We start from the raw sequence: 25,676 nt of genomic DNA, 5'->3' as shown, positions 1-25,676 counted from the left end.
CACTCCCAGAGGCGCCCGACACAGAGGATTTCTGAGGCTTGAAAAAGCAGGATCTCCCAAGTGCATTGTCTGCCTTTGGGCACCCAGATGAGTCTGGGACAGATTAAGCTTTCAAGAAATTACTTATTTCTGTTGCCTGTTTATTGTTCGCTTCAGGCTCTTACAAGAAAATATAAAGGGACTGTATGAATTTCTGTCTTCTTTCCAGCTGTAGAATCCCTTTTCTGTTTTTGTTTCCCCAATGGATTTCCAGCCTGCAATGGTAAAGGCCTTGCACGTTCGTAGTGTGGTTTAGGATGTAAATGGTGGTGTATCTTTTGGTTTTGATGATGCTTGAAATTCCTGTGCAAATGACAGCCTGTCGTGGTTACCAGGAGTGAGTACAGCTAGTGACAAGAAGACTTGAAATAAGCAACCATGTCTTTTCTCAATTGGTTACAAAGGAGCAATGCAATTCTTGCAAAGCCATCTCGTCTAGACTGAACACTACCTTTGACTGCTTTTCCCTTCTGTGCCACAAATTGAGGCTTGGACTGGGGATTGCGCCAACAACATGCTTGAGATCTCACCAAAGTGTTGGATTTAAACATTGCTGCAGATGAAGAGTCCTTTATAATTACCCAGTCAGGCATGATTAAAGCTTTCACACTACCTCTGCAGGTGTGATTGAGTCAAGCTGTAGCAGACATAGAGAACTGTAGCGGATCTGTGCTGGGACAGAACCTCAGGGTGGCTGTCTGGTTAGAACACCTGACTCCTGCATATCACCTTCACCCTTCTGTAGATGCCATTCATGTGAAGAGACACTGGCTCCCTTTGAACTGCAGCTCTCAAGAGCAGAATAAGAGAAGACAGCTCTGTGATGAGAAAACAGTTCCTTCACCCTTCCTAATGAGTCTTCCTCCTTGCTTATACAGCTGAATGCCATATGTCAGGCCAGGAGACACTGAGTGCCCAAAGCTGAATGTTGCTCTGATAGGCCACTTCAAGCCTGGGACAAAAAGACAGAATTTACTGTTCTGGCACTGTGGGGCTCCTCTTAGGCCTGTCTGCCCTTTCACCCAGTGCTATCAGCACAAGAACTTGTTACAAACCAGCTGGCAATGACACTTCCTACAGTTCTGGAAACAGTGACAATTTTATGTTGTGTATCTTTGAGTTGCAGAGGGGGCCACAGATTTCTGAATCCTGATTATTTAAAAGTTGGTATGACATGATGGGACTGTGGAACAGAGTTACAGGAACATTTAGGTTCATGTGAGGATACTGGGTCATTCTCAGTATTCTCAGCTATTCCCATTGCTGAAATTATTTTTATGGAAGCATATCAGCCATACAAATAATAACTTGTTGCAGTTAATCTGATGTCTCATGACTCGTGGAGTAGATCTTGTGACCTTTCTTAACCTTTCATTTTGTACTTCTGGTTTTGCTGTGGTCATTTCTTGTGCCAACAGGTTAATTTGTTGGTTCCCAAACCACTTTGCTTATGTAAAATAAGGACACCTTTTTTTTTAACAAGTGCGGTTGTTTAGTCCTTAAAAAAATCTTTGTAGACTAGTCTTAATTTATTTAGCTCAGTAATACACTTTCAATTAAAAAAAAAAGAAGAAGCAAACAATCTGATAGGCAGAGTGCTGTTTATATATTCCCTGTGGATTTGTCAGTTGTTAAGTTACCACTAGCTAAGGAATAGGACCAACATTTCCAGGGCTCCTGCCTCAAGCATGTGTTAGGAGCTGTTCCACTGTATGTTTTGGGTGTGGAACTTGATGTGATCGGGCCAGGAGCCTGGCTTGCACTTATCAGGCTGCTGGTTTAGTTGTGAACCAGAGCCTACTGCTAGTGACACCAAACCCACATCCTTTCTGCTGACATGTCTTGGCCCAGGGTGTCAGAATGAGCAAATGCTGATGCCTGAGAGGCAGACTGCTTGCCCCTTGCCTGAGAACACCTCTTCTGCAGAGAGGTTGCTCCAGTCCTTTGCACCAGTGTCACTGACTGCTGAGCTTGCCACCGAGGAGTGATGTTTATCTTTGGGATCTGAGCAATTTACCAAGAAACAGCTTTTAACCCATGACTCTCAATTTACCGAATGTCTTCCAGATGTTTACTACCTTTGTACATGACAAAATGGGCTTAGATTTAATAACAACATCATCCATACCCTCTTATACTTACTTTTATCTACAGTAAATCACATTAGTGATAACACTTCTGTCTTGAAAGTTTTGCCTGCTCATGCTTCTGGCATCCTAGCATGGTTTGTCATGGGATACATAAGGGAAACACTTGTCAGGAAAGAGGGGAAGACATAAAAGGTTGCATTCAGGGATTATTTTGGATGCTGAGGAAGCTGACAATGAGAGGAGTTCCCTGATATTCAAAGTGTGTGTGTCACTGGTGGAGGGCATTGCTTAGGTGGCAGACTCTTGATAAGAACTCACTAAAATGCAAATTCTTATCTCAGGTAGGTAAATGGGTTTCAGCTACATAGCAAGGTCTCTGATCCCATGGGACTTTCTGTTTTATCTGGCAACTGCTTTGAATGTCGCCTTGCAGGGAGCCTTGGCTGTTAACCTCATCACTAGGTGGCTACTGCCCCTTCCATTTTGTATGAAGGGGCAGTAACAGAAGGCTGTGAAAGTTTTTAGGACTCTCAAACCTGATTCTTAAATAGCATCCATGTTGTTGTGGGAAAACTGGACAAGCTTGTCCAATGTAGACATACATGAGTAGGCTGTGTGCTATGTAGGTCACAGAGGAGAAGGCATGGACACAAAGGTTTATCTGTGTTGTTAGACCTGGTCAGTGGTTAATGCCCTGTATTGTTCAGCAAGAGACTTAGGCTACAAGTGTAGTAAACAAAGCAGTGCCAGGCTTTACTCTTTGGCCCTGTGGCCAACTGGCATGGTCTGATCCTGCCTTGTAGTGCTGAACTCCAGTCTCCAAGCAGGATGGCTGCATTTGGACTGCCTCCTGGGAATGGTGCTTGGGCTGCCCAAACTGGCACCATGCCTGACAGTTGTTTGGGAGAATGCTGGTAGGCCCAGGCCAGAGAACACCAGAAACATTCTGCCAGTTTTCTCCCAGAACTGCAAGGCTCAGGCGCATGTCCTGGCCCTGTGGGCTCACCAGTGGAGGCATGGCCTAGGTCCCACCCCAGGCGCTGGCACTTAGTGCTAAAGCAGGATTCTGGTAGATTGGAGCTCACACCCAGACGCAGTACTAGCTTTTCCTTGAGGGTGCTGATGTGGATGGTGTTACTTCTGATGCTTTGTTATTTATGTGAAAGTTCTAGGTGCCAGGTCAGAAATGCTAGAAATATGTTTTATCAGCCTTCCTTAGATTTTTGCCATTACTCTCTTGCCATCATTACTTGGGATCTTTTATTTTGTTTAATCTGTGGAGGAGGAGACAGAAAGGAAATACAGTTTGAATGGCTGTCAACTACTTCAGGACAGTGTGAAAAGAAACTGGATGTTAATTACCTAATTCAGTGTCAACATTGACAGTTGTCAGCTGAGATACTGTTGACTGAAGTTACTTTGGTCCTTCATGTGAAGGATGCTTGATCATTTCTCTTTTGTTTACTTCCTTTTTTATTGAAGAAAATGAAAGACTTCAAATGATAATTACTGGACACTTGCATATAATTTTTTTACCTCATATCCCTCTGGGTGCTGGAGGTTCTGTTTGTTGTATTACTGAAACTGTGCTCAGAAATCAGTTCAGATGAGAAGCAGCTGTTTGTGAGGAGAGGGTGTTGACAAGACAATAAGGGCAGAACAGTGCGGGGAGCTTTCCAAAGAGCTGCAGAAGTGCATTTGCTTTGAGCACTGGTTTGTCAGAGGCATGATCCCTCAACAGGAAAATGAGAGATGCATACTGGGGAGGAGACACTTTTCACAGAGTTTGTCTCCTTTGCTGGCTCTTTAAAATGTATGTGGGAAACTACCACTGTTACAAATACATGTCCCATCCTCTGTGCTGGCACAAGTCATCTGTTCACACAAGGAGAATGTGTTCTGAAAACTTGTCACTAAATAAGTAATGTTTTTTAGGCTATATGGACCAAAGACAGTGTTTTTGGAAGGTATAGTTGAAAAGTGAGATTTAGCAATTAAGTTATTAATAGCAGAGAAAAGTACCATGGGAGTTTTTAACCTAGTCATTAAATGGTAGAGAGGATGTGAAATACACATCCTCTCTACCATTGAGTGTTGCAGTACCTGTTTTGCTGGGCTTTTTGCTGAGTAGGCCTTCAACTTTGCCAGCACTGAACTCCCAGGGTTGTACTATATTCAGTCCTCTGGCTGTGGCATTGCCTCCATGTTCTTGCTTGCTACTGCTTTCCTTTCCAATGATTGCAAAGCCCTTGTGCAAGGACAGAGAATCTTACTGTAGATGGCTTTTTTCACTTCTGTGCATTCATCCTTCAACACTTAGAAGAAGCATTTGCCAGAATAACTGCACTTAAAAGTTAGGAAACAAGAGCAAGAAGCATTTAGAAACAAAACTGAACCACTGAGTTGAAAGTATAGTCCAGGGTTTTGAACTAAGCACATTTGGAAAGAGTATTGGTTTTAGATAAATGGAAGGAGTCAAAAAGAAGCACAGATCAGTACTTCTGCGTTGAAGTAAATACTTTTGTGGTTAGAATGGGTCACTAAGACACATGACATCCTTACATAATCTTTCACTATTCACTGGCTATGGTGGTTCTCTGACAAAATCAGCTGTGGACAGTTCCTGTTGTTACAAATTAACACTTATGCACAGTTTTTGTTACTTTGATTTTTGTTGTTGGTTTGGGTTGGGTTTTTTGTATGTTTGCCAAATGTGGCAGTTACTCAGTGAGCAAAACAGTCCCTGAAGAAATGTGTGTTTTCCTCTTTTTGACTGTTAAGCAAGCCTTTCTTTCTCTAAGTGTGCTTGGCTTCATCTTGATTTTTGGCATGGTGGACAGATCAAGCTGATGAAACTTGCTAACTTGCTTTGTGGAGTGACCTGTTGGTGAAGGGTGCTGGAAGTTTTCTGCCGTTATACCAAGTAGCAGAGGAAAATCAAAAAAGAAAGAATATGTGGGGTGATACTCTGTTTTGTGTGATGTCTGGCAGAGCACCTTTTGGGTATTGTGCTACCTCTACAGACTTCATCCTGAGGGGTGCAGGAGCCAGGAGGGGCTGGGAAAGCTCAGCCTGTTCTAGCAGGTGCCTGTCACCTTGCAGTATCAGCACCTTCTGCTTGTAGAATCTGAACCATGAACAGCAAGGTACATCTGGTATTTCCACTGTGACCTCTGTTGAAAAACAGCTAATATGCATCTTGACATTAAATAAAGCTAGAAAGAACAGCCAGGCTCTTAAGGGGCTTTGACTGTTATACTGTGCATGCGCTGTGTCATAAGAGATCCTTTTGCACAATACAGGCCATCTTTCTTAAGCAGTTGCACAAGAACAGCCAGAATATTTGGAAAGCAAAGTATGAATCAAAATTTTTACAGCACACAGCCAGAGGAACTGAAATTTGCAAACAGCAAGCAAGAATTAAATTGCAGTGGCAGCAGTTACCATGTCCAGGTGGTGTGTGGAGGCAAGGCTGCATGACATCAGTTCTCTTTTAATGTGGCTCTGGGTGAGCTGCTGGGGCAGCATGGTATCAAAAACCAGCTCAATCTGGTGAAAGAAACTTTTCAGACTATTTCACTTAGAGAAGAAGAGAATTTTGTTTTGAAGTGCATTAAGAATAAAGATACTGGTTCATGCCGCACTTTTTTTTGGCTGGATCTTCTCAAAATAGAGCACCAGTATTTAGCAGATGGAGAAACTGAGGTGCAGAAAGGCAAAATGAGTTGTACAAAGGGCGCTGATGAAGTAACTTACAGAGCCTTGTCTCCATTTCTTACCTCTTTTAGGAGAAAAAGCTGAGCAAAAGATGTCACATAAATGATGTGAATTTTTTGTGAAATAGTTATAGAAATGTTATAGAAATAGAATTCTTCAATAGAAATGTTAATTCTTCAATTCAGTCTTCTGACATCCAGCTGACACATCCTTGGCAGTTAGCACTCGATGAATTGGTGGTCTTAGCTCAATCCAGGACTGTTAGGCATAACCAGAGGCAGTCTCTGTGCACAAACAAAGAATCCCTGGGGGTGGGAGGCACTAACAAGTTTCCCTTCTGGGAGAACTTCTGCTGGATGCAGGAGATTGTGCTGGGAGGGTCTTCCTGCCAAAGTGTTCCTGTGTGAACATAAGGTGTAGAATGTAAGTCCTGGTCCTTCCGGAACTGCCAGTCAGTGCTTTCCCAATACTCCCAGAGAGTAGTAAAAATGTAAACAGAGAAGCTATGTTAGGTCTCAGAATTACTCAGTGGCAGTTGTCTGAACAGTTGTGCTCGTGCTAAAATCTCGGCAAGTCCAAGTGCAAACACTTGGACATCTGGTTTCATGCTTGCCTAGTCTGTTTCTGCGTTAGCTGCTGAAACAAATCGTTCTCAACACTATGCAGAAGTACTTTTTACAGCAGTAAGTGCAAGCCTGAGTTCTGCAATCAAGCACACATTGAGCACAAAGGCTTTAAAAGACAGAAACGAAGTGAAAATGTCTGTGGTTTGAATGTGCGGCTGTAAAGGGATTTGAATGCCCCAGCATTCACTAGAAAAAAACAGTTTGGTCAAGCAAGGTAAAACTGTCTAATGCCAAGCTGAATCCAAGGTGAAATTTTGAAAAAGTTGTTACAAAAGTCAGTATCTAGAACATTTCACTTATGTGCCTTCTCTGCACTTCTTTTTCTTGGTGAGGAGCTGGAACTTCAGAGATGCCACAGAAAGGAAGTTTCATCCTCTGTGATTTTCTAACTCCAAGGTTCAGACTTGAAGTTTGAAGGTGAATTAAAGAGGTATTTTAATCCTGAAATTCACCATAGAAACTTGTCCTCTGGGACAAAAGCATTTATTTTTGGTAGATTTCATACCCCTCTGCACAATTCCAATCTTCTAAGGCTTCACCTTCTTCCTTTTCATTCGTTTTAAAGATACCTCTTCAGTCCATACTTGTTGGGTGTTGTCCTTAAAAATTCTTCTTATTTTCATATAAAAAGATTTTTGTTCACCAGCTCTGACTGAGAGGCCATGACTACTTTAATCAAAGTAACCAGTACCAAAATAAAAAAGTAGCCTGATACATCTCTGCAAATCATGAGGCTGTTGAACCATTTGTGTAAGAGATTGGTGAGATTTGGAGTGAGGGTGGTGCGTGGAGAGGTGGAGTAATGCCCTCATAGGAGCACTACTTGCCTTTTCTCATATGCCAGCCAATGTGACCTGTCTAGAAAACCAAGACCTGCTGAGACACCTGCTCTGGTGGGTACTGTAGCATGAGGTGGGGTTGGACTGGTTTCCTCAGTTCTGCATCTCTGCGCCACTACAGCATCCTGTTGCGTCTTGTGTCCCACATCACAAACTCTCCGCTGTCCCCACAGTCTATTTCTGTTCTGCTTCACTCCAGCAGTGAAGCAGCAGCACCTCACTCCATGAGGTGAGGTGCAAGTACCTTTGTACAAGGGCAAAGAAAAAAGAGAACGTGTTGTTTTCAGCTTCCTGCTGGAGCAGGGCACTGCCACTGCTGCATGGCTCAAAGGAGATGGACAGGTGAAGGTCCACCAGGATTGGTTGATGTAGAACATAATACAACATTAATATTGTGCATGATTTGAGATCATAATTTCAGTATTGGCCATTGCAAGCAATTGGAAATGCTGGTGTATGTGATATGCCATTATCCTGCAATCCATATTTCATGTAGTTATCTTAGAGTGCAGTAGATCAAACCTGAAGATATTCCCACCAATTTTACTCACTGCTTAGAGCTTTGATTTATGTTTGCAAGCATGTTAAAGTGAGATGACAATGCCAGTTATTGCCATGCCTGTTTGCCTGGCCCCAGTGCTTGGAGGTGAAGTCCCACAGTGTCAATGAGTGTCTCGGTTTGTCTCCTCAGCTGCTGCAGCTTTCTGTATAAATGCAGCTTAAAGGCCACAGTAGTTTGTTTAAATGCTTAAACGTTGAGTTGTAGGGGGCAGTGTTTAAGCAACAGATGCAGTCTTGTCAGAAACAGAAGTCTAACCTTAAGGAGAGGAAGGAGCAGAATAGAGGACAAAAATTCCTTCAGTCTTTTTTAAATCAGCTTGCAAATGAGAGTCACAGTCCTTAGCCCAAATGCACATTCATTAATAGTTTGTAGTTGACTCAGAGATGGCAGCTGGAGTGGCTGACGATTAGGCACTGACCTTGATTTTTAGAAACAAGAAATGTTAAATACAGATGATATTTGAGTGGCAGTTTCAAAGGAGGAAGAGAAATGTGCTGTCTTAGTCTGCTTCTGTTTTCTAGGCTGATGCTATTTTGTTGTATTTACTGTGTAAGCAAGTTTCAGTTGAGCTGGTGGAATTGGTCAGAAGGGTTGAGACTTTGGAATGAAGTGAAAGCAAATTTCATATGTGTTTGGGGGTTTTTTTGTTTGGTTTTTTTGGGTGGGGGGTGTGTATGGGGAGTAGTTTGGGCTTGAGTGTCCTTTTTTGTTTAGTGATACCCCAGCTGTGGCACCAATGACAGAAATCTCACAATTTTTTCATTGCAAAGCTTCTAATTTAGAGGTATATGACCTGTCCACTGTAATGTGCATTTAAGTGGAATTTGTCCAAGTTAATAAGTTCTGTCTTCGCTCATCATTATACAGATCTTTTCTTAAAGAGAAAGTCTCACTTCCCAGCAGTCTAAACATCAGGCAGTGACAAGAGCTAGATAAAAATCTCCCTCTCTGTTGTGTCTCTAGGTACTATGATATTCAGTTGTCAAACTTGTCTGTTTTTCTGGGGCAACTCTCCTGTCTTTAGAAGTTTTTGGGTAGGACACACAATCCCAGACGCTCAGCATGATATCCTGCACATACTTCATGTGAGGCTCTGTGATGCTGTCAGAAATCTGGGATGCCTCTCCAAAAGGGTGATCTGCTTTGGAGTACCTGGAAGAAAGAAGTTTGGTGCTTCACTATGTGTACATCTCCTTAGGAGCACTTCTGAAAAGGGCACTTGGTTCTTGCTGAGGCAATCCTTCTATCACACCTTGTCCTTGTTGGTGCAGTTATTATGTTTGCAGAAGTGAGGGAGGAGGAAGAGAAAAGATGTATATCAATTTCAGATTGGTTTCAAGTGTGAAGTTCAGACATGGTGAAATGCTATAGGAAGTTCTCTCCACATCTTTATTAAATGATCACTGAGATGTGTGTGAGGTGTGCATGTTGCGCTTATCAATATTTCATACCCATTGAAGAAGTTCTTGTTATCAGAAAAAACACATTTCAGGAGAGAGATGGAGAGGAACCATGAAATTCCATTTCTCCATGGTCTGTCTCTTCTTGAAGACGATATGGGTAAGGGCAGAGAAATGTTAGTATAAGAAAAAAGATACTAATGTTTCTGCTATAAAATCAACTGGGAAAGTTTCCAAGGGTCCAGAACTTGACAAAAGTAATTGTACAATGGCCTCCTAATTAAGGATTAAGGGAGAAAGCTGAAAAGTTGTTAATTTAATCTTCAGGTCTATGTAGTGAGTTTTTTTGTTATTTTTGGTATTATTTGCACAAAATTGCTTTTTTGATGATTCATCTGCCCTTACTCTTCATTTGCCAGGTTTAATTGGAGCTCCCTTTATAGCAATTTTAGTATAAAATTGTTTCCAAGGGGACTCTAGTACTTATTTCGACTTTCAAGGTGATAAATTGAAGGTTATGAATTGCTGAGAAATAAAGTATGTTTTCCCTTCATCTAAAGTTGATCAGTCATTTGGCTTATGACAGAATTATATACCCAAAGACATAAAGAAGATGGCAAGAGAACAGATTAGAAAAATAATGTCTTATGTATTTCAGATTCAGTTGATTTTATTGTCTGTGCGTATATGTAAAAACTTAACTTTGCAGGCATTATTACAAATGCAGAAGTGCTAGTGCTTCTACAACATCTCTGAATTTTGATTTCTGTGCACTGATGGAGGATTACGCAACAGCAGAGGACCAAAATTCTGTTGGGCTTGTGCCTGTGCAACAAGAGGAGTTGTGTGCAAGTCCCCTCCTGCACAGGGGGCTGCTTGCTCTGGGCAGGAGGGTCTGCACTCTGCTTATGCCCAGGAAGAGAAGCAATGAGGCCTGGCTAGAATACTTGCACAGTCCTACCTAAAAATCTTGTTTGGCAGTAAATTGCTGCTAGTTTGGAGCAGGTTCCTGCTTTCTACGTGTTTCAGTTTTTAGTTTCTAAAACTTATGCCAGAATAGTACCTCCCACATAACACACACACACACACACACACAGTCTGTATATATGTACATGTATATATACTTTGCCTGTTTATTAATGGTAGGTACCTTCTAAGCTATAGCAGAATTACAGGGTTCTTTTTTTTTTTTTTTGTTTTTTTTTGTAGTGAATTTTTGTCTGTTACTGATTTGAGTCTCAATAGTTTACATGGCAGTGATGACTCCAAACCATAAGCTATTGATGTGTGGTACAACTACTAAAGCATGCATGAGCTGGAAATCTTGGCAGAATCTGAAGTGTTGTGTAGGGTATTCTTGCATAAAGAGTGTGATACTAAATATTAGATGAAGCTACTCCTTAGCAGCTCATATCTGCTTTCCAGGTTTCAAATTCTACAGTTGCATGGCTGTTTCTTCAGCAAAACATCAAAATGAACCAAGAAAAACCTGCATTTTTTTTCATACTGTGCAAATTTTTCATTAAATAAAATGCCAGGGAGGTATAAATTCACTTCAGTGGTGGGAACACAGGTCTACTATTCCCTTCAAAAGCAACTGAAAAGCCGTTTGTCTGACATGCTACTTCATATCCTGTCCTGTTTGTACCCTGAATGTTTGTATCCAAAAGCAAGGAGCCAGTCCATATTTCCCTGTCTGGATTTGCCACCAAGGATGTCCCGTGTGGACGCTGGGCCAGCATAGCTGCATGCTGCTATGTGCTATGGCAGTCAGCACAGGCAGCCCTGCTTGTGCTCCTGCAGAAATGCGCGTGCGGATCGCAGCGTACTGAAAGCTTTGGGCAGCTTCCCTGACTGATTATTTCCTGTTACCTGATTTTATGCATTCTTAACACTTATCCTTTTGGTCTCGCTGAAATTTGTGATGGCTCTTTAATATATCTGAGTGAAAAGTTAGGAAGTTTAGCTTGAGGCGTTTCTTTGGTACCTTGAGCTGAACAGGCTGACATGATGAGGCTGAGGCAGAGGAATAGCTCTGATAAAGGAATAAACTGGCTGAGAGCAGGGACAGCAGCTTCCAGCAGCAGAGGGATAACCAAGAAAAGAGGTGTTTAAGTCCTAAATCATTCCAGTTCTTAGCAAAGTAAATGTGACTTGCTTTTGTAAGTCAATCCAAACAATTTACCCTGACTTCTCCAAAAGCCAAGCATATTTAAAAACAGAACAAATCCCTAAAGACACAGAAAAAGTGTGGACTTTTTTTTTTTTTTTTTAAAGAAAGTGAAACAAAAGTAATCTTGGGACTATGAAATCCAGTTTTATGAGGCTGTTACCAGTGGTAGGAAAGATACTGTCGGGGACATCCTGTGGTACTGGGGAGTGTTTCACATTTGGGTGAGGTTAATAATGTAAAATTACTGCCCAAGTCATCCTTTTTTTTACCAGGTAATTTGTTTTATTTCTGGCTCCAAATATGTCCTGAAAATATGGTGACTTGAAGATTCTATGGCAATCCAGAAGATGACAATATAAATTTCTGATGTGACTGCGAGGATACTGATATCCTCTGTCATTTGAAGCAAAATGACCTAACTTGTTTAAGAATTTTCTCCTTCTAATTGGGACAGCATGTAATTCCCCCACATTTCTGGCTAGTCACTTAGGTCAAAAGAATAAGTGTGCTTTGTCTGCCTGGATTCTCAAAGATATAATTCACTGGACCGTTTTCAGTTGTACATTGAAATTCTCTTTCTGAGTTCTCCTGGGGAAACCAGACACTGTCAGCCTGACTCTGCTGTCTCTGTACACAGCAGCACCATAGTAGAAAAGAAGTTTGCTGTGCAATCAAATGAATTTTACTCTTGTTCATAAGTTACAATTAGCTCCACAACCTTGATAGCTTCACCTTTTTCTAAATTCTTGGCATTCGGCTGCCTCATTTCCACTCTTCTTTGTCCTGGATAGTTTTCTTTTGCTAAGAAGTGGCTTCCTCACTCCACTTCCTTAGTAGTTCAACTACATCTTTCACTCCTGTAGACAGAATTTCCCCCTAGCACTCTTGCCTCACAGCCTGGTATTCCCACACTTTATAAATATGCTTGCAGTGGTGCCACAAGCTGTCCCTTCTTATTTATGGATAGAATTGCAAATTTGATCCAGATGGTGCTGTTTTTTAAAGTCTGCTTCTGAAATCTGTTTGCAAGATATGATCTGCCTGAGCATATGCCTGATCATCTGTTTTTGGGAGATCTCCTTTCAGGATTCCTGGGTTATTTTTGCTGTATCAAAGTTGTGCTTCATTAAATGCCATGAGTCAGTGGAATGGGATGCTTTTGTTTGCCACAGTAGCACAAGTAGTGTCTAAAATCTGCTTAAGACTTATGTGCTATTTTGTTAGAATTGCTGCTGAAAGACTTAGTGCTCTTTGAGCTTAATGAGAAAAAAAATACTGTTTTATGATCTGTAGTTAATGATCCGAATAGTAGTAATTACTAGCTTTATATCAAGAGACATTTGACAGTAGTTCTAGCTATACTAGGGGTTTGGGTTTCTCAGTGTCAGTGCATTTGATGGTGCTTGTACTGCCTGGCTGGGTCCAAGCTACCCACCTGCAGCTTGAACACAGTCCTTCTTGGTTTCTCTTGGGGATTTAGTCTCATGCAATTTGTATTGCCTCTTTTTCTTTTCTCTCATCCTGTTGTCTCTTTATGTGCCTACATTCCTTTGTTCTTAAAACTGACAAACAAAAATTCTTTGGCATTTAGAGTGCCTTATCATTTTTTCTTAAGCATGTAAATTGTCACTAAATGCCATAAGAAAGGCTCTGACAGCTTCAGTTTTATGAAGTTCTATCTCTGAATAAAAAGCTCCACAGTTGTACAGCAGAGGTGTGTGATGGAGTATGGTGAAGTCTGAGCTTCAGTCAAGTTGAGACCAGCTTGTGGAATCAGTGTATGAGCAGTGAAAGTCTCAGAATTCAAAAGACAAAGAATTAAAATACCTCTGTCCCCACCCCAACTCCCACAGACACCCTTCTGATTTTAAAGGCAGCTAAACTCTCATGGTTGATAGGCCTCTGCTCAGTATCCTTTGCCATGTAGTTTGTTGGTCCATAATCAACAATTTTAACGCACTCAGCTTTTTGTTCTTCTAGGTAGAAATCATGCTGGCAGATTAGCAAGGAGGAGCATGGGTGGCATTGTCATCTTCTAGGGAGTGTGGAAAGAGACAAGAATGCAGAAAGGGGTGAAATTTTGCTTATCATATGGCCCAATTAAATAATTAACTCTGTGGGTTTGTGTCTCAGATTTCACGGGGCAATTGTGGTTTTACTATGGCTCTTGGTTTTAGCACCAGATTTCCCCCTTTTTGCATGGTAATTGTCAAAAAACTGGCCAGCATGGACTGTAGGTCCTTTCAAGCTGACACCTGTCGCCATCTTTATTTCCTTTCTTTTTTTTTTCTTTTTTGTCCACTACAGTGTTCATAAACTACTTTTGCCCAGTGAATGACAGCAGGTGACATCAGTGCAATCAGAATTCATGTTGTAACAGGGAACTCAAGTGCATTGTTTTATCTGTGTTGCTGCTTCCTCACAGTTAACTGATGCAGAAGTTACAGCTTCAGTGTACAGATTTTCCCTTGAAACTTGCTGTACAAGACAGAGGAACTGCTACCTTTGCAGAGGTTTTGTTGTTATCAGAGAGCTGTGTTATCACACGAGCTGTCTGCCCATGCATTCAGCACGGGGGGCGGCGAGGGCTGCTCTGTTCTGCAGACTAGGAATGGCTGCAGAAGCCTGGGAGCTTTTAGGGACAGGTGCCAGTGTTTGAGAACTTTGCCTTCCCTTCCCTGGACACATCAACATCTCTGAGAAGTATCAATTTGATTTAGAGGGAGACATAGAAAAAAATATGGGATGGGAAAGGGAACAGGAAAGAGAAAAATTGCCAGGTTGGAGGGGGAAGGGGAGAAATGGCCAAGGAAAGGGAAATGAAGACAGACAGAAAGAAAGACAGAGAATGAACTGTTTCCCCATTTATGAGGAAAGGGAGCCTTCAAATCAGGATGACTGAATTCAGCTGTTCAGGCCACTTTATACCCATGAACTTGCAATTAAATGCGGAAATGGTGAACAAAAGACGAGCTAAAAGAAGATATTGTTGAATAGTCGGCATTGGAGGATGTAGAGGGAAACTCAGATAATGGACAGAGCCCAAGTCATGAATAAGCACTCAGTTTCCTGGGATTCTGCTGTGGGTGGGAGGAGTGCTGGAGGTGCTGGAGGCCTCTGTCATTCAGACACACTGCAGTGGCAGAGACCCTTTGTGCTTCTCCCCTGGTTGCTGCCACAAAGAGAGGTTTTATTCAATTTCATGGTGCTGAGTCGACAGGCCTCTTTCTACTAAGCAAGGGGTTTATTCCCCAGGCCAAGTTCTCAGAGAGGCTCTGTGAACCTTGATTGTTGTTTGGCTTGGAAGTATATTGTCTGCTGCTTGAATTTTTTTTGATCTTTTGCCTAGATAACCTCAACTGGTTCCTGTTTTGCTTTGGAAAATTACACATGCCTGAATAGTTTTTCCTGGATTATTTCATAGTATGGAGACATCCAAAAGAAGTCAGGACTGTTATCTCATGGGCTGGCCAGATGATTCTGAAGTCTTTTTGGTGTTTTTATATTTTTTTTGGGAGGGGGATGTAAGACAGAGTAAAAGATTGCCTACTCTCCTATGGCAGTTCATACACATTTCTAGCAACCTGTGCTGGTGAGAGGTAATCCCCACTTATTCCTGTGAGTCCATGTGCTTCTTGTTTCTGGTCAGAAGGTAAGCTAGTATAATTGAAACATTATCTAGAGCTTTGAAAGCATTTTGGGATTCTTTGGTCTGGAAGGTGGTGGATGGGGGTCTGAGGTTTTTGGGAACCAGGAGCCAACAGTGATTTGACAGTTTAGGATAAAGCTGTCACATTTATTCCCTTGCCATAAATCTTTTGAGTAATGGAGAGGAAATAGATTTTCTTAATGTTTATGAAGACCTTAGTGGAACACAAAGGATGCTATATTGAATTTAATAACATCAGATCTGCAAAAATTAATACCTTTGAGAACTGAATGGGTGTTCTTGTGCCACAATCTGCCAAACTCACTAAAGTAGAGGATATTTAACTTGAATAAGGAGTCAACAGAAAAGGAACACATTCTTTAGGATCAAGCCTGATCTCATGAGTCTGTGGCAAGCATCTGAAATGCTCATGTATTAAAGATGGTTCTGTAAACTAGTTTTTTGGGGCTTTTATTACTCTGAGGGCTGAAGTGATGTTCAGATTGTAGCACATGATTTAAACTGAAGCGTGTATATTATTAGTAGGGACTACAGTGTGTCTTAGTCCATAGAGAGTGAAAGTAGGTCATTCTGAGTCCTTTGTAGCATTTCAACTTCAATATCAGTTTGCCTCAGCATATGAAATCAGGCTGATGGAAGCCCTTGAATGGGGTGGTTATTTTCATAGCCTCTCTGACTGATACTGTAATAACATTCTGCTAGTTCCTTTTATCTTCTTTCCAAGTTTGCATCTTTTTTGATGTTTTTGAAGGTTATTTTATTTCTTTCACATGTACACGACTGGATTTGAGATGCTGACCCATGTTGGTGCTGCTGTGGAAGGGACAACATGCAGATTTTTCTGTTAGCATTTGGCAGAGCGGAGGTACAGAATGCTGATGCAAAGCCTGTAGTTCCTTTTGTTGCCACAGTGCTGTGTGGATTAGGCATTGTTGTAAGGAGACATTTGGCTGCCTCATGCCAGCTGTCTGCAAATTGTCTCTACAATGCAAATGTAGTTGTTGCATTTATGACTTCTTACAGTCAAGTATGCTGGCACCAGATACCGTGCTGCACTACCCACTGTCAGACAGATTTGTACAGGCATATGGTGGGACCAGCTTTGTGTGGATTTGGGGTTCTGTGCCTAACACACCTTGCTATCCACATAACGCACTCCTTCACACTGCAAGGTATGGCCAGACATGACTGGGAAACCTGCTGAAAATTTCACCTTTTGCTGATATCAATACAAGCAACTGCTTTGATCGTCAACTATGACATGATTGGAAGTCTGGGAGTGACATGCAGCCTTAAGTATGTTGTCACATTTTCTTGGATTGGAGGAGCCCCCTAAAAGTTTTTGGAACTTTCCAAGTTTGCAGAAGAACTGGATTAGCAATCACGGAGCAGGATCTGTCTTAAATACATGCTATCAATATATGCCTGCTGCTTGTAGTCAACATTGTCAGGCTTGGATGGAGTGTGAAGTAAAGCATCTCCCCAAACTGAGATTGCTTATGTCTCCCAAAGTCTTGTTTGTGGTTAGGGAAAGCTTTGCTGTGAGTTTTACTTGCGGTAGTTCATCTCTCCCATCATTTCCAGTTTTCAGTACTTCTGGCTAATTTGGTAATTTGACCTCTGTGCAAAGAGTCCTGTCTAAGGGAAGGAGTGCCTGTTTATAATTTTTATATATCTACACCTGACCAGCCTCACTGATGTGAGGTGGTGAGGTGTGGAAGTAAACTATTCAAATTGAAACACCTTAAACTGGTTCTGTCTAGAAAGGAGACTCCCTTCAGTGATTCCTCTGACTAGCAGTTCTTTTAATATGGGTACAAGTTCAGGCTATTGGGAGATAGATACATACACCTTTCCCTCTGCCTGAAGAATGTGGAGCTGCTGTGGGTTGACTGGGCAGTCTTGACAGCTCAAGTGTAAATGCAGTGAATCTTATGTTCCCCTTTTGATGGATTTAATTTTCTGAAGTGTAAATACCTCTTTTCTATTAACACTTGAATTCTATTTTAAAAAAAGGCAAATATTTCATTAAGTTTGTCACCAGAGTTTTCTCTAAGGATGAAGTAACTGAGGGTAGTAAAGTGGGTCAAAAAAGTCAGGAAAACTATTTATTTACTTTGTAATGTCTGGTATAGGTTTTGGAGTTTCCTGGGTTTTAGTTGGGAAACCTGTGAGCAGAAGGTCGTTTGGGAATTTTGTTTCAGTCCTAAGTGAACTGTCAGGTATTCTTTGTTCTTGTGGCACATGCATTTTTTTAACAGTCTGAATCTTTCTTGACTCAGTGTGTGTTCTAATTCCCTCAGAATGCTTGTGGAAGCTGGGGCACAGCAGTGGGCTCACTGAGCTGCCATTGGCTGGAGCTCCCTTGGCAATCACTGTTCTCATCTGTTGTTGTACATTATTCAGAAGCAGTCGGGTGGCGACAATTTTATAGAAATTCACAGGAAGAAAACGAGGGCAGCTCTCCAGGACATGGTTCTGCCCGGTAGTGCATTCTCCCCGATGAGACCACTGCAGAGCAGCGCTGCACAGAGACTGCGTTCCCTTCTCACGAGTTATGGACACCAATCAAAGAGAGCTCAGGAATAATGCAGAAGTGTTTTTAAATCCTCCTATATTCTTTGCATCTTCAAGACCTTTTGTAGTTGTTCAGTGCAGCATTTACAAGGTTTAAACCTCTGTCTGCAAAGATAATGACAAATAATAAAAATACTTAGCAAGACCCCAGAGTTTGGAAGTGAAACACTGCTGCTCGCAGGATTTATCTATCTAAAGTCTAAAGTGTAGTAGCCAGGATTACAGCCTGCGATCACCAGGATGTTTTGGCACTGATTGTCAGGGCAGCTGTAGGCAATCTGAAGGTGATATGCACGTTATATCCTTGTCTAAAGACATCCCAGATGGGTTGTGTCTCTTTATATGGTTTTATTTCAGTATTTTTTAATGTATTGTCTTTACTAATGTGTATGTAATATGTGAGGTACCACAGTCTTGACAGCAACTGTTTTAGTGGGGAAAAACTATAATTTTGTCTTAGTAGTCTTCCTGAAGAAGCTTTGTCAGCTATTGAATGAAATATTACTTCATCCTTAGTTCTTTCTATAAATGGAATATGGCATCTGAGTTCAGTCAGGGATTGAAAGTTCTTATCTAACAGCCATGAATTACTGAGGGGACTGTTTTGTTAAATAGACTGGCTCTGACCTTTCACTGACATTCCAGGTGTGCTGCTCTCTCTTATAGTCACTTGGGCTTCCTATCCACAGCCACCTTCTGCATGCAGTGTGGCTGCTAAATATTTACTATAGTGAAAACACTGGCCTGTGCAAATAGACCTAACCTGGACCACTGTCATTTTGTTATATATCCCCTATATTTTAAAGTTTTACTGTTTGCAGTTGAATTAATTCCACTGAATGTTTTCACTGGGTCTAATGAAGTTTGACAAACTGGATGCTGCTCACACCAATTCTGGAGCTTTCTTACACCTCCCTTATTCCTTTTTCATGTGTTCATGTATCTTATTAGAATAGTTTCTGTGTCAGTCGTGTTTCTGGAGGCGAATCAGAAAAGGTGTTTCAAATTCTTAATCATGTTGTGGCCCACAGGCTGCTTTTGTGGATAGCTTTGATTTCCTGGGTGCTGCTGTTCAGCAGTTGTTTTGATTGCTGTATGTTGTTGTTAGAGATTACTAAAACATGTTCTTTGCAGCCTGGTAGCCAGAAGAGAGGCAGACAAAGGCAGGCCCTTCTCATCTGTGATCTTTAGCAGAGAGCTGTGAGTCACTGGAAAAGGGATCTGGTCTTGTGGTTACTGCAACAAAAGAAGAGCCTGGACTCGATGTGTTCTGCAGTTCCTGAAGACAATTGCTCTGTAGTGTGGATCACTTTTCTTTGCAGAAAAAATATTTTTTCACCTATTGGGGCTTCATCAATTCTGGATAAAAGCTAATTTTTGTGCTGTTTTTCTGTACTCCTTTAATTGGATCAGATGGGGTTCCCCAGAAGACTGCAAATAACTCCTTTAGAAGGAGCTAGATGTGGCAGTTTTGAGGTAAAATTTGGCCCAATGTGTGTAACTAAATGGGCTGTGTTACAGCACTGACTTTGAGTATTTCCCTGTGCAGAGTAGATGCGTGCTTGCTAATGGCTGGAACAGTGAAACTGCCCTGAGGTATTAGGAGAAGCAGCAATAGAGAAGGCAAACCACTAAGGGTTGGGCTGGTAACACACTTGCTTTTTCATACACAGTGTTAGGAATAGTGGAAGTGACAGAAAAGAAAAAGGCTGAAGGAGATATTCACAGAGCCGTCGCTTTTGCTCATGGCCTACCTTTTTTTGCCTTTTCTTCTGAACTAGCCTTTCTTAGTGTGCAAGTCAAGAAATGTGACCATCCAGAAACACCAGGTTTTTGGTTCTCATGCAGTGTATCCAGTATTTCCTGGGAAGTGATGCATTCTTGCATGCTACTCCTTGGCTTTGGAAAGGAAATCCTATGCTTCCAGACACAGAAAAAAAGATAGCCTACTTATCCATCAGGTTGAATATGTCTAACTCAGACCATCAAAAAGCTTTTGCAGGCAATGCCCTCAGGTGCTGCCCCAGCTACTGGCCAGCTGGAGGCTTTGTTGTTGCTACAACAGATTTGGAATTGTTTTCTTTTCCCTACTGGTTTGTGACTAATTACTGCAGTAAATCTCAGTCCTCTCATCCTAAGGGTTAAAAATTATTTCTCGAGAACTACTTTCTGTGTCTCTGGTTGGGTGAGTCTGTCTTTGTGATTTCCTACAGTAGTATCTCAATTCAAATGAAAAACAGACCTGAAATCCAGGGCCCCACACCCATCAGGTATGTGTTATGATCCCCCACAGAGCTCTGTGTTTGAAATTATTCACAGGTTAGCCAAACTCTGCATGCAGGGAAGCACTTGTCTCTGAATTAGTGTCTAGCAGCTCAGAACTCTGTGTCACCTCGGCTGATAGATCCAAATGTCCTTGTAGATACTCATCACTCCTTGCAGATTGGCATTGCAGATTTCCTGCTGAGGCTTCTCCATCACTTCACAGGGGGTGGAGTAGGTGGTGCTGTGCTGGAGGCAGTACTGCCCACGGGAGCTCCCAGCCTGGCCTCTGGGGCTGCCCCACAGATGTCAGGGTGCCAATGGCCGAGGCCACAGCTGAGTGTGCTGGCTCTGCTGGCATATATTTAATGCCACACCATAGGCTGGTACAAACGGGAGAGCTGTGATGCTGGAGTATCCTGAGAAGCTAACCCTAAATTAGAGCTGTGGTTCTGAAGCTGTTCTCATGGGTGGGCAGAAGACGGCAAGCAGTGATTTCTGTACCATGCGCTCCCCTGTTCAACCGTCACAGCACTGGTTAATGTGATGCACTGGAGGACGTGGAGGGCAGAGCAAAGTAGCGGCAGTTTGAGGGAGCAAGAAAAGAGGAAGATTGAGATGACATTGATCAGTGGGCTGTAAGTCACAGGTACCTGTAATCTCCTTCTGTCAGAATGAAAGGAAGAGCACAGTGCTGACTTCTGGGGCCTGTAACTGCCTGTATGGCTGAGACATCTGTGCAAGGAGTCAGTTTCAAGCAGGGCTGTATCCTTTTGCAAAAGAGTCTAAACTTTGTAGAGCCTAGATCAGTTTCTCCAATGTGCTATTCCATTACATATTTTGGCAAAAGAGAAGCTGACATGTTGGCAATTTGCTTATGTCTGTAGGTGCACACACAGTTGCATGGTAGGCTGTCCTTTTTTCCTGTGATCCCTGAAGATCCCATGGGCAGAATGGAGTGACATACAGAAAACCAAGTCTAGTGATTTTCTGCATATTGTGTGAAAATTGAAATACTCCCTGCCTTGTTTGATTCAGAGGAATGATTGTGGCTGCAGTAGAAAACGTTGGGGTGTCTTGCACTAAGTGCATTGATGTTACTCATTTTTGGAGACCTTGAGGATCACTGTTCACTGCTAATGCATTTAGGGTTGTGATGTGTTACAGGCTGAACATCTGGCTTGGTTTTTACAGGCATCACTACAGTGTCATCTTCTCCCAAGTGTTAAATTTCACAGGATACTGTCATTCTAGTCAAGCCCAGAAGTTAATCTCTATGGCATCATGAAGCTTCCCATGGCTGCTTTCTTAATGCTGGAAAGCAAACATTAATTGTGATACCATTAGGAATTGTACAGGACATAATAGGTACATAGTAACTCTCCCTCACTGCCTTCCATAGTAATGTTTTATATGTATCTTGAAATACGTTCCTCATCAGACATTGTTGGTATCTCACTTGTTTCGCTTCCATGCAGTCTTGGTGAGGTTGATGACACTTTCTGAAACTGCGGCTTTGTGTTGCAGCAAGGAGCTCTTTAATGTTTAATGGACTATACTAACCTGTGTTTACAAGGAAAGTTACCTTTCTCTCCTCTTAAGACCACCACTGAAGGTTTTCTATTTTGGAAACTGCTGGCATAAACCCTTTTTCCTCTGTTAATATTTGTTTTTCTATTAGTACAGTTTTGAGTATTAAAGAATAACATTTACAGGTCATCATTAAAACTGACTTTCAATATTTTTGTTATCATGGAAACAAGGTTTACATCTTGAAAATAGTCTTCATTTCTGAAGTGAATAATGAATACTTACATATATTGAGCAATCTTATTGTCAAGTGAAGGCCCTTTCAGAGTAAAAAACTATGTAATGGAAAAGTTTGTACTAGTTTCACATTTATTAAAAATGTATCATCTTGTGAAACATGTGGCCTGAAAATGTTTTTAATTATGAAAGCATTCTATGGCATTTACTGAGAGATGAGAGACTATATGTGCTTTCATGCAGATCCTCTACAAAACATTGTGTCCTCCTCCCCTTGTTAACTTCATTATGCAGCCCTCATCTCCTCCCCAGAGACTTCTCCATTGTCGAGGGCAGCTGCATTTGCTTATGACAAGAACCTTGGTCATTAGTCACATCAAAACAAAGCAAAGCCCTTAATCCCGTATTATAACTATAAATCAATCCAAATTTCTTTTTAAGTGCAGTTACAATGTATAGCTTTGGATGCATTTACCCTAAAGGCTGTTTTGTATATATATTTTTTTATTAGGTTTTCCCCAAAAATTGTCTCCTCTATTAGGCAGAAGAATAAGTAGAGTTTTGTGCCTAAGTCAGATCTTATTTATTTTCAAGATGAGTGGATAAAACTGAGAATTCTGTATCTGTGGAAATCTGTTTCTCTCTGAGCTACTCTCAGACCTATTCCAGTGCATTGCTGAGAGGCTGTCTGAGTATCTTACATGCTGGTTGAAATTCAGATCGATCCTCTCATATGATAACTTCTGATATTTCAGAAAATCCTCTCATCCCAAATCAGGGCTAATTGTCTAGCTCCGATTATGAGAGGAGTGGATTCTAACATGAAGGGTTAACCAGCATTCCTTTTGCTCATTGTGGAAATGGATTATGGGTCAAGGCTGTCCAGGAATTACAGCTCTTAAGGCTTTTGCAACGTGATTCAGTATCTGTTCAGTCCATAATGGTTTTTTTAAATCATAGTATTTATATTTTGCAGAGTGAGTTACTGCTACAGATAACTGATGCACAGAACTAATGTGCTGTGTAGTAACTAGGGCAGAAGAGTGTGGGAAGCAAGCCCTGGGCAGGGTCCAGGACAGTGCCCTACTGTGCTGAGGGGAAAGCCTGAAGCCTCTCACTGCTGCACAGTCACTCTGGGTCAAAGGGGCTTTGCTTCTTGCCCACTGGAAGGAAGGAGCTGGCAATGTCACCTGTCCTCCCTTGTTGGTACAATATCCTGACAGTGCAATGAAAGTTTTTGTGTACAGGCAAGTCTAAAACCTTCAGGGAAGGACACCTCTCTCATCAGAACTGGATTCAACTTTCCAGGCTTGTTTCCAAGATGCAATTGCTGAGTGCTTTGGGAGGGCCTTGGAGCTGACATATTTCTGGGAGATATTAATGGAAAGGAGGGAGTGAGAGGTAGAGGGTTTCCTTAGGAACACAAAAACCTTAATCATTCCTGTTCTGCATTCTTGTATTGTTTGCCTGTGACATTTTATCTTGATTTCAATATTCTTTTGCATTCACTGTGCTGCAATAAGTAAGAGATTTGTGAGCATTTGACTAATGCTCTGTCATCTGACCTACGTTACCATTAAAAATCCCTGGACTGTTTTGCATGTCTTGATTTGATTATCAGAAGGGTTCTTAACACTTGATTTTTCTAGAGACAGCTGTGCTGATCAGTTGCTCATCTTATTTATAACAAAATTTAAATAGCATGCACACTTCTTCTTTCAAGTGCTCCAACACTGGTAATTTTGCTTGCATTTGATAGTCAGATTTCCTGGCTTCTTTTGTGGGTACTGAAGTTATAAGACTGTTTTTGTTGGTAAGACTTCAGAATTAGAGTGAAATGCAAGCTGTCAAGGAAGGTCTGCTGTGTGCAGAAATACTGCTAGGAATATTGTTTGTGATGGGAGACTTAGCCTCAGTGACTGCTCCGTTGTACTTAGTGCAATGTAAAATTGATGCTTCTGGGTCAGTGACAGCTTATATTGCCTTATGACGTTTTGGTAACTGAGCCTATTTCTCTTTGTGAGGGAGGCTTTCAGCTTCTCATATTTCATCCTAGTGGGCGATACTGAAGAGAGCATCTTTAGGTAATAGGACAACCTGGGAGGCTCTTGGGTATCCTGGAGTTAGCCTGACCATGCCATCGTTGCTCTAGCTTGCAGAAAGGAGGGTTGCTGAACTCTCAGGCACACTGACGAGACCTTGCCTTTGGTACATTCTGGTTCTAGATAAACGTCCAGAGCTGATCAGGCATGTCTGAAATGTTAGTTTTGTTTTGTTAGCTAAATGCCCCAAGTCCTGAGAATGCTGGAGATTCATGAATGAAATTTTAATGAACTTCATGAATCCTCAGACTTTAGAAATGGAACATCCTTTTTTCACCATCTGAGTATGTGATCCTTAATGAATAACAGAAGAGCCTTGGAGTGTCAGTTGTAAGGGTTGCTACCTGAGAGCAAGGGCTGGAATTCTTGTGTTGCTCTGTAACATCAGTGTCACACATACCTAAGCAGTAAAATCACATATCATATTAAAAATGGCCTTCCACATTTCAACCCACAAATACAACTTTAGTGGGGCCTTTTAGAATTGGAGCTTCTAGACAGCCAGCATCATTGCAATCAGCATAGGCAAATAGCCATGAAACTGGCCTTGAGCAGAAGCTTGATTCAAAGAACTTTTTGCAATGTTATGCAAATGTCAGCCTGACAAAGCCTTATAGTTCTTCTGTCCTCATTGTGACTTGAAGCAGATATTGAAAAGATGGATAGAGCTAGGCTATGACTTCTTTTATTATTGTTGTATCACCCTGCATGAAAAAGTACTAGTTTCTTCCTTGAATTAGAAGTAGTTTCCTCCCAACCTAAGGGAAGGAATTTTAAACCAAAGGGCTACTCATGTGCAAACCTTTTATCAGTGGTTGTTTGCAGTTCAGCTTAGATCTATGGGGAGTTTCAAACTAACCTGATCTAAGATACTTCCATAGAAATCAGTGTCTGCATTGAGGTTTGTACCTGCTTAACTAAATCCCTTTAAATTAGCAAGATCAAAATACTCTCTTTTGCCCACACTGGATTCTCTCTTCATTCCACCTCTTCATTCTCATGTAAAGTCTTGATACAAGTGGTCAGCTTGGAACAGTCCCAGGCCCTGGAGGTAGGAGTGGAAGGCTGGAGAAGGGAAGACTTAACCTTGGTTATAGAGGGTTGTGTTAGGCCTCAGCCAGGCAGACAAAATGCCCATAAATCCATGAGCCCAGATGGGATGCACCCATGGGTGCTGAGGGAGCTGGCAGATGTTGTTGCTAAGCTGCTCTCCCATCATCAACTCTGAAAAATAATGGAGAGTGGGAGAGGTGCCTGACGACTGGAGGAAAAGTCAATGTTAGTCCCATTTTCTAGAAGTGCAAGACGAAGGACCTGGGAAACTCCTGGCCAGTCAGCCTCACCTCCATCGTTGGAATGGTGACAGAACAGATCATTCTAGAGATTATTGTCAGCACCAGAATATGGTTTTAGCGACTAGCATCTCGATAATCAAGATCATGTAGAAGAGCCCATGGATATTGTATAATTAGTGATTTTTTTAAGAGCACCTGCTGTATACAAAGCTGTAAATCTCTGCAAGAGGCTTGTCCTTTCTGGTGTATGTTGTATGAAGGGTCTGGGAGTTTTGCAGAAAAAAATACCACTTCTCTGCTCATACAGCTGGTTTGGATGCACTCTGTCAGTCATCAAAGATGTTTTACAAAAGCCAATTCTAAGAGTATGTCCTACAAAAGCTATCAAAAATGCAACATGATGGATTACAGGGTGTAGAAACAATAGCGTGCGAGATACTCAGCCAGTGCAGAATGGTCTGTGGAACATGCTTCAGTAGGGCAAGATGTTCTTACAGTGATTGAAGTTTTATCTGGTCAGTTTGAGCATTTAAAACATCCTTGCATGGCTCACTGGT

General features: G+C 41.7%; 1 protein-coding gene across 2 annotated transcripts in view; it reads left to right on the top strand.

Annotated features, from left to right (window-relative positions):
- PREX1 (phosphatidylinositol-3,4,5-trisphosphate dependent Rac exchange factor 1) overlaps nt 1-25,676 on the top strand; it is a 115,310-nt gene that overhangs the window by 7,636 nt on the left and 81,998 nt on the right. The gene's annotated exons all lie outside the window — the stretch shown is intronic.

Source organism: Camarhynchus parvulus, chromosome 20 (genome assembly GCF_901933205.1).
Source record: "Camarhynchus parvulus chromosome 20, STF_HiC, whole genome shotgun sequence".
Lineage (NCBI taxonomy): Eukaryota > Metazoa > Chordata > Aves > Passeriformes > Thraupidae > Camarhynchus > Camarhynchus parvulus.
Note: the sequence above shows the minus strand (reverse complement) of the source record. Positions and strands in the feature narration are given on the sequence as shown.